At 50.3% G+C, this 10,144-nt stretch overlaps 1 protein-coding gene across 1 annotated transcript in view; it reads left to right on the forward strand.

Annotated features, from left to right (window-relative positions):
- The window catches only part of si:dkeyp-117b11.1 (B-cell linker protein), a 64,529-nt gene that overhangs the window by 42,570 nt on the left and 11,815 nt on the right, over window positions 1-10,144 (forward strand).

The raw sequence follows: 10,144 nt of genomic DNA on the forward strand, positions 1-10,144 counted from the left end.
TAAAGTATACCACACGTACACTTAATGTACTTGATATATCCCTCTCCTATGCTTTAAGTATACCACAAGTGCACTTATCGATATACTGCCATTGTACTAGTTGTATACTTTGAGTCCCTAGTTTTAGTTTATCATATACTTAAAGTATACTATACACATTGGTTATTTTACTTTTTATACTTTAATTTTGCTTGGCATATTACTTGTAGCTTACTATTTAAATACTGAAAATATACTCCTTAAAGTATTCTTAAAGTTTACTCATACTGTATGTACACAAGAGTGTGATGCATTTAAGAAATCACAAGACACAATGTCGGAAACAAGTTTGATATACTTTCAAACATCTCAAAAACAAAGACCTATGAAATCAAGTCCTTCCTTTGTGGAGAAAATTAAAGGAAAAAGTGCATGGAAAATGTAAACATAATGGTCTCTCCAAGATCAAGTCATTATTTGTAAAAATGTAAACATAGCGTCTTCAACTGAGAACTAAAGTTCTTCCTGGTCAAAAAAGGTAAAAGAAAAGTGTGAACCTTTGGAACCAAAAATAAATAACTTCATAGAAAAAAATCTGTACATTTATGACTTCTTTTCAGTTACTTGAGTCAATGGCTTGACTTAGTATATCTTGCTCCAAGTGCATAATACGTGTTAGTACGTTGCGGCAGAAAGACGTAAAACGTATACTAAAGTATAAGTTTTAGTTTTAAAGTATAAGTGTAAGTCTTAGTATTAATGTACTTAGACTTAGACTTGTTTATACTTTTCAGTATAAGCCAAGTATACTTCACTATACTATTCTTAAGTATATATAATATAGTTTTTAAAAAGTCACCTTCAAGTATACTTTCTCAATTTTAGTAAAAAAAGTATACTCACAGTACACTTGAATAAATGTTTTGCTAAGGGTGACCAATCGTTCTCACTGTGTTTTATACAATAGCAGTACCTTTAACTTTAGTGACATGAAATTTGGGGTTCCACGGGATTCGCCCCTTTGAGTCTGGTCTGCTTGAAGTTTCTTCCTCAGAGGGAGTTTTTTTTCTTACCACTGTTGCTCTGGGGGTTCGTAAGGTTAGACCTTACTTGTGTGAAGCACCTTGAGGCAACCTTGTTGTGATTTGGTACTATATAAATGAAAATAAATTGAAATTGACTGTTCGGTTGGTGACACCGTCTAGTCAATGCAAGCGGTTTTACTCCAATAAGATGTTGGGAAAGTGTAGTGACACGGACCCACAACAGGGGGCGCAAATGAACGGTCAATAGATGAGCCAAAATATAACAATTTAATGTTGTGAACGTGCACAACGAACATACAGACAATCACAGAATATCATAACAGTCAATACACAGAGGTGACGTGTGGGCAGGCTCGAGGATAGAAGACGTCTGTCCTGAGAAGAGCCGGAACCACACGATTTCCGCCGCCCCAGAACCTGGTGAATACTGGAGCCGCCAAGTCCCGAATTCCCAGGTGATCACTGTCCCCGACTGTCGGATCTGGTACTGCTGGCGAAGAACAAAGACAGTCAAGTGTGGGTGTGTGTACACCCAGTAACAACAACGGTGGGAATGCCACCTCCACCTCTCACTCAACACGTTGCAGTGGTCTCAGAGGAAAAGGAGCGCCGTCATGCACAGCCTCCACCAAAACGACCGGTTCTCCTGCAAACACTCACAATCACAGATTTATAAATCTCAAAAAAAGGCTGAGAGTAGTACCTCCTATGAAGTATGATATCTCGGCAACGAGGTGAAGATGACGTCTGGTCTTTATGGAGTGAGATGATGTTGAGTAGATGGGTGACAGCTGTCAAGAGGTAATGAGCGACAGCTGTCACCCCCGGCTGTGTCCATGGCGGCAGCGCCCTCTCGTGCCTGAAGCCCGCACTTCAGGCAGCACCCTCTGGGCAGTTCCCTTGCATATAACAGAAATGCCAGTTTTTAAATTTCTCCTTAAAAGCACATTGCAGTCATCAGTATTCAGAACTCTGCTAAGGTCCAACAGTCAAACAAGAAACTGATAGGAATATTGGAATATTTATTTTCTGTCCCTGCCAAGCATGTGTTTGTTCATCAGTCTTAAAGGTGTCCTCAGTCTAGTTCTCTGAAATCTGGCTCAGACAAACCTTGTTACACTTGAAGGAGACCTGCATTGAAAAAAATGCAGTCAGAACAAAAAATGACTTACATTTGCGCATGAGATCCTTCTGAATGTAGTGGAGTGAATCTGCGGGCCCGGATCTGTCGTTCGGCGGAGGGGTTTTCGTTTGAAGGTGACAAGTTTGCAGCTAACACTTAGCTCTCCGCAAATTGTCCCTCTCATCATGGACGCTGCCGAGGCGTCACGGACAAGACCCTCTCCCAGCATGCATTGCGCCAATTGTAATTTGTGGATTCACGTCAGTTTGCATCTGCACCTTTTTCTTGTCTTATACAGAAGGATCTACTTTTTTTTTTAAATTAAATTATTTTGAGGGACTTCTTCATACGCCCGTTTGAGTGGTGTCGCAATGAAAATCTTCTGTTTTTCGCCTCCGGTACCATCGCGGGATATGGAGGCGAGACCCGCAAAGAATCCCAGTCATTAAAAAGATATAAACCTCTCTCAGCGTCCATGGAGCTCTGGGGCTCCGATTGCCGAGACGTGCGGTGCTGTGGATTTTGCAGCAAGAAGTCTGTCCTTGCAGCAACAAGTGTCACCGGCTGCTCCACATCAAAACGGCGAGCGTAGTCTCTGGACTTGTTCCAGGTTGGCTGCACCTCCATTCAGTAGACAGAGAGGTGATGCCGGTGTTGTGCGCTGAATCTGGCACAACACCGGCTGCAAAGCGGACACGGGCCGTATGAGTGGCCCGTCGGCGGTTAACGAGCTCGTTAACGAGCCCACAGACTTGATAAGCGCAGCAGAGGCAGAGAGCGGGAGAGGAAGAACTGCGCCCGCTGTCGACGTTGCTGATCTTAGCACACAGATCTGTATCTCGCATTCATTGCAGCTTACTTTTGGATGTTGAAACCAGGACGTGTATAAGTAACATTACTAACAGATAAAATCAATTTCAATGTGGGATCGGACTGAAGGCGGGAGCGCGTCGTCTTGTCCCTGACATCATGGAAATGATACGGCTGTACAAACTGTTTTCACAGAGGGCTGGGTTTTAGCCACGGGTTTGTCGTTTTTGAATGGGGATTTCTCCGCTGGGTTGCGGGTTTGGTCTTGCAGATTTGCTTGGCTGCATTCACAAGGGTCTTATAAATACATATCAGCTATTTCTTTCTGAAATCTGACCACATTTATTTCAATGCAGCTCTACTTTAACTGTTTTGGGTCAGTTTATTTAATCCAGCAAGGCGGCGGGGGTGGGGGGTGAGGCACTGTCCACTTTGGAGTAAAGTTTGGTCTTGTTAAAGGTGCTATAAATGATTTTGTGCCACTTGATGTTGCACCAAAACCTTATGACCACGCCTCTACAACTAACCCCCTGGACCCCCCCCCTCCCCGCATCAAAGAAGGAGAGAGCATATCTCACCCATATTGGCCTCTCTTCATTGGCTTCCTGTTAATTCTAGAATAGAATTTAAAATTCTTCTTCTTACTTATAAGGTTTTGAATAATCAGGTCCCATCTTATCTTAGGGACCTCGTAGTACCATATCACCCCAATAGAGCGCTTCGCTCTCAGACTGCAGGCTTACTTGTAGTTCCTAGGGTTTGTAAGAGTAGAATGGGAGGCAGAGCCTTCAGCTTTCAGGCTCCTCTCCTGTGGAACCAGCTCCCAATTCAGATCAGGGAGACAGACACCCTCTCTACTTTTAAGATTAGGCTTAAAACTTTCCTTTTTGCTAAAGCTTATAGTTAGGGCTGGATCAGGTGACCCTGAACCATCCCTTAGTTATGCTGCTATAGACGTAGACTGCTGGGGGGTTCCCATGATGCACTGTTTCTTTCTCTTTTTGCTCTGTATGCACCACTCTGCATTTAATCATTAGTGATCGATCTCTGCTCCCCTCCACAGCATGTCTTTTCCTGGTTCTCTCCCTCAGCCCCAACCAGTCCCAGCAGAAGACTGCCCCTCCCTGAGCCTGGTTCTGCTGGAGGTTTCTTCCTGTTAAAAGGGAGTTTTTCCTTCCCACTGTAGCCAAGTGCTTGCTCACAGGGGGTCGTTTGACCGTTGGGGTTTTACGTAATTATTGTATGGCCTTGCCTTACAATATAAAGCGCCTTGGGGCAACTGTTTGTTGTGATTTGGCGCTATATAAAAAAATTGATTGATTGATTGGTGGTGGGCCAGCAGTACCTCCTCTTCTGGCAGCCCACACAACAGGACCCCCCCCTCAACGGGCGCCTCCTGGCGCCCGACCAGGTTTGTCGGGGTGTCGGCGGTAGAAGTCGGCCAGGAGGGCTGGATCCAGGATGAAGCTCCTTTTCACCCAGGAGCGTTCTTCGGGTCCATACCCCTCCCAGTCCACCAAGTACTGGAACACCCGACCCATCCGACGGACATCCAGGAGCCGGCGCACCGTCCAAGCCGGCTCCCCGTCAATGATCCGAGCAGGAGGCGGCGCCGGTCCGGGAGCACAGAGGGGTGAGGTGTGGTGATGTTTGATGCGGGACACGTGGAAAACCGGATGGATCCGCAGTGAAGCCGGGAGTTGGAGCTTCACTGCGGCAGGACTGAGGACTTTTAGGATCCTGAAGGGGCCAATGTACCTGTCCTGAAGTTTTGGGGAGTCCACCTGGAGGGGGATGTCCTTCGTGGAAAGCCACACCTCCTGCCCGGGCTGGTAAGCAGGGGCCGGGGATCGCCGGCGGTCTGCATGGGTCTTCGCCCTCGTCCGGGCCTTCAACAAGGCAGAACGGGCGGAGCGCCACACCTGACGGCACTTCCGCAGGTGGGCCTGGACTGAGGGCACACCGACCTCTCCCTCCACCACGGGAAACAACGGGGGCTGATACCCCAAACACACCTCAAATGGGGAGAGGCCGGTGGCAGAAGACACCTGGCTGTTATGCGCATACTCGATCCAGGCCAGATGGTTACTCCAGGCCGTCGGGTGCGCGGATGTGACGCAGCAGAGGGTCTGTTCCAAGTCCTGGTTGGCCCGCTCTGCCTGTCCGTTCGTCTGTGGATGGTACCCGGACGAGAGGCTCACGGTGGCCCCCAGTTCCCTGCAGAAGCTCCTCCAGACGTGTGAGGAGAACTGGGGACCACGATCAGAGACGATGTCGGAGGGTATCCCATGCAGACGGACGACATGGTGGACCAGGAGGTCTGCTGTCTCCTGGGCTGTTGGGAGCTTCGGGAGGGCCACGAAGTGGGCCGCCTTGGAGAATCGGTCCACTATCGTGAAGATGGTGGTGTTGCCCTGGGATGGCGGGAGGCCCGTGACGAAATCCAGGCCGATGTGGGACCAGGGGCGATGAGGCACCGGCAGCGGCTGGAGGAGCCCTTGGGCCTTCTTATGTACTGCCTTGCCCCTGGCACAGGTGGTGCAGGCCTGGATATATTCCCGGACGTCGGCCTCCATAGACGCCCACCAGAAGCGCTGCCGGACAACTGCCACGGTCCTTCGCACCCCTGGATGAAGGGAGAGCTTGGAACAGTGACAGAAGTCCAAGACTGCAGCTCTGGCCTCTGGTGGGACGTACTGATGGTTCTTCGGACCGGTTCCAGGGTCCGGGCTCCGTGCCAGGGCCTCCTGGACGGTCTTCTCCACGTCCCAGGTGAGGATGGCCACGATAGTGGACTCCGGAATGATGGGCTCCGGTGGATCCGACAGCTCTGTTTTGACTTCGTCTTCGTGTACCTGGGACAAGGCATCCGATCTCTGGTTCTTGGTCCGGGGACGATAGGTGATCCGGAAGTCGAAACGCCCGAAGAACAGTGACCAGCGGGCTTGCCTGGGGTTCAGCCGCTTGGCGGTCCTGATATACTCCAGGTTCCGATGGTCAGTGAAAACCGTGAATGGCACAGACGCTCCCTCCAACAGGTGTCTCCACTCCTCAAGAGCCTCTTTCACCGCAAGGAGTTCTCGATTGCCGACGTCATAGTTCCGTTCAGCCGGGGTCAACCTGCGGGAAAAGTAGGCACACGGGTGAAGAACCTTATCGGTCTCTCCGCTCTGGGACAGCACGGCTCCTATCCCTGAGTCAGAGGCATCCACTTCAACCATGAACTTGCGGCTAGGGTCGGGCTGCACCAAAACTGGCGCAGTAGAGAACCGTCGTTTCAACTCCTTGAACGTGGCTTCGAACCGATCCGACCAGGTGAAGGGGACTTTTGGAGAGGTCAGGGCTGTCAGGGGGCTAACTACCTGACTGTAGCCCTTAATGAACCTCCTATAGAAATTAGCAAAGCCGAGGAACTGTTGCAGCTTCCTACGGCTTGTTGGTTGGGGCCAATCTCTCACCGCCGCAACCTTGGCCGGATCAGGGGCGACGGAGTTGGAGGAGATTATAAACCCCAGGAAGGACAAAGACGCGCGGGGAAACTCGCACTTCTCGCCCTTCACAAACAGTCGGTTCTCTAACAACCGCTGCAGGACCTGACGTACATGCTGGACATGGGTCTCAGGATCCAGAGAAAAGATGAGAATATCGTCCAGATATACGAAGACGAATCGGTGCAAGAAGTCCCGCAAGACGTCGTTAACCAAGGCTTGGAACGTCGCGGGGGCGTTGGTGAGGCCGAACGGCATGACCAGGTACTCCAAGTGACCTAACGGGGTGTTAAATGCCGTCTTCCATTCGTCTCCCTTCCGGATCCGAACCAGGTGATACGCATTCCTAAGATCCAGCTTAGTAAAGATTTTGGCTCCATGCAGGGAGGTGAACACGGAATCTAACAATGGCAACGGGTATCGGTTGCGAACCGTAATCTCATTCAGCCCCCTGTAATCAATACATGGACGAAGTCCGCCATCTTTCTTGCCCACAAAAAAGAAACCTGCCCCCATCGGGGAGGTGGAGTTCCGGATCAGCCCGGCAGCTAATGAGTCCCGGATGTAGGTCTCCATTGATTCGCGCTCAGGTCATGAGAGGTTGTACAGCCTGCTGGACGGGAACTCAGCGCCTGGAACCAAATCAATGGCACAATCGTACGGACGGTGCGGGGGAAGGGTGAGTGCCAGATCCTTGCTGAAGACGTCAGCAAGATCGTGGTACTCAACCGGCACTGCCGTCAGATTGGGAGGGACTTTGACCTCCTCCTTAGCCTGTGAACCGGGAGGAACCGAGGATCCTAAACACCCCCGATGGCAGGTTTCGCTCCACTGAACCACCACCCCAGATGGCCAATCAATCCAGGGATTGTGCTTCAACATCCATGGGATGCCCAAAATCACGCAGGAGGTAGAAGGAGTCACAAAAAAACTCAATCTCCTCCCGATGGTTTCCAGACACTACCAGAGTTACTGGTTGTGTCTTGTGTGTGAGTAAAGGGAGGAGGGTGCCATCTAGTGCCCGCACCTGCAATGGCGAAGGAAGCGCCACCAGAGGGAGCCCTACCTCCCTTGCCCATCTGCTGTCTAGCAGATTCCCTTCTGACCCCGTGTCCACCAGTGCTCGGGCTTGAAGGGTTAAATCCCCGCTCAGGATTGTGACTGGGAGTCGTGTGGCAATTTGTGTGTGTCTCACTTGAATGGTTTGACCCCTCCTTAGCCCAGTCTCTAAGGGCGGTTGTTGTCGTTTTGGCCGTTTGGGGCAGTTTCTCTGTGTGTGCTCAGTTGAGCTGCAGAGAAAACACTCTCCACGGATCAGCCTCCCCATTTTGGCCCTGTGCGTTTCCCTAACAACGTCAGCAGGGGGAGCTGTTGCCCCACAAAGCGCTGCTACTGTGGAGCGTGGGGAGGGCGGCGCCTTATCGAACCCGGAAGGGAGAGGGGCGGCGCGTATCCGGTCACGTCCTTCGCCTCGCTCCCGACGGCATTCATCCAACCGATTGTCTAACCGTATAACGAGATCGTTAAGCCCATCTAAATCCCGCGGTTCCTCCTTAGCTACCAGCTGCTCCTTCAGAACCAACGACAGTCCGTTTATGAAGGTGGCGCGAAGCGCAACGTTATTCCAGCTGGACCTCGCAGCCGCGATGCGGAAGTTGACTGCATAAGCGGCTGCGCTCTCGCGTCCCTGTCTCATTGACAGCAGCACTGTTGAAGCGGTCTCTCCTCTGTTAGGGTGATCAAACACTGTTCTGAACTCCCCCACAAACCCAGTGTATGCTGATAACCGTGAGTTCTGTTCCCAGAGCGCCGTAGCCCAGGAGCGTGCTTTACGCCGAAGCAGAGCAATCACATAAGCTATTTTACTAGCATCTGACGCGTACATGACCGGACATTGTGCGAAGACGAGCGAACACTGCATAAGAAAGTCCGCGCACGTCTCCACACAACCTCCATACGGCTCAGGAGGGCTTATGTATGCTTCAGGGGATGGTGGGAGGGGTTGTTGAACCACCACTGGAACATTTATATCCTGCACAGGGTCGGCAGGAGGACAAGCTGCAGCAGCGTCCTGAGCGCTCGCCGCCATCTGTGCGGAGAGAGCCTCCACTCTGCGGTTCAGGAGGATGTTTTGCTCGGTCATTTGATCCAACCGAGCCGTAAAGGCGGTGAGAATGTGCTGCAGCTCACCAATCACGTCTCCTGCAGACGCCTGAGCTCCCTGCTCTCCCATTGGTCGTTCAACAGCCGGGTGACGCCCCTCGGAGTCCATGACGCTGGCCGAGATATCCTGTTGGGAAAGTATAGTGACACGGACCCACAACAGGGGGCGCAAATGAACGGTCAATAGATGAGCCAAAATATAACAATTTAATGTTGTGAATGTGCACAACGAACATACAGACAATCTCAGAATATCACAACAGTCAATACACAAAGGTGACGTGTGGGCAGGCTCGAGGATAGAAGACGTCTGTCCTGAGAAGAGCCGGAACCACACGATTTCCGCCGCCCCAGAACCTGGTGAATACTGGAGCCGCCAAGTCCCGAATTCCCAGGTGATCACCGTCCCCGACTGTCGGATCTGGTACTGCTGGCGAAGAACAAAGACAGTCAAGTGTGGGTGTGTGTACACCCAGTAACAACAACGGTGGGAATGCCACCTCCACCTCTCACTCAACACGTTGCAGTGGTCTCAGAGGAAAAGGAGCGCCGTCATGCACAGCCTCCACCAAAACGACCGGTTCTCCTGCAAACACTCACAATCACAGATTTATAAATCTCAAAAAAAGGCTGAGAGTAGTACCTCCTATGAAGTATGATATCTCGGCAACGAGGTGGAGATGACGTCTGGTCTTTATGGAGTGAGATGATGTTGAGTAGATGGGTGACAGCTGTCAAGAGGTAATGAGCGACAGCTGTCACCCCCAGCTGTGTCCGTGGTGGCAGCGCCCTCTCGTGCCTGAAGCCCGCACTTCAGGCAGGGCGCCCTCTGGTGGTGGGCCACAGTACCTCCTCGTCTGGCGGCCCACACAACATGAGTTGATTTTACAATATGTTGAGTTGATTTAGCCCTGTGGTGGAGTATATTTTGCTCTACTTAGACTGCGACCAAATGTTATCTCAGCAGAGTAAATTTTACTCAACAAAATCTCCAGTGTAGTTTTAAAGGAATCAGCAAACGGTACATAAGTTTAGCAATGAGGCTCAAAGGTCAGGCACATGATCAAAGATGAGTCATCAGGATCAAAGATCATGGTCAGAGATGAGTGATCAGGATCAACTGTGAGAAATCAGGATTCAAGCCCTGTAGTCAGGATCAATGCTCAGGAACATGACCAACCATGAGTGAACAATCAGGATCACAGATTAGCAGTCAGAAACAAAGGTCTGGGATCAAGATTAAAGGTTATGATGAGCATCAAAGGTGAGTTTTCAGGGCTTCATGATTGTCTATCCATAGGTGTATGTTGGTGCAGATCCAGATAATTATCCAGATCTGGGAGAGAAAAGGTATTTTTTTGACAGAGGTAATCCATGTGAGTGGACTAAGGATTTTAAATGTGGTTTAGGGTTTAATTTATTTTAAAGGGGGTCTGTGGGGGATTAGGTATGCACTCTTCAGTGAACAAGCTTGCAAAAAATCCACTGGATGGGTTTTTATCAAACATTGTAGGAATTTTATTTTGCCAGATATC

This window comes from Thalassophryne amazonica, chromosome 5 (assembly GCF_902500255.1).
Source record: "Thalassophryne amazonica chromosome 5, fThaAma1.1, whole genome shotgun sequence".
Lineage (NCBI taxonomy): Eukaryota > Metazoa > Chordata > Actinopteri > Batrachoidiformes > Batrachoididae > Thalassophryne > Thalassophryne amazonica.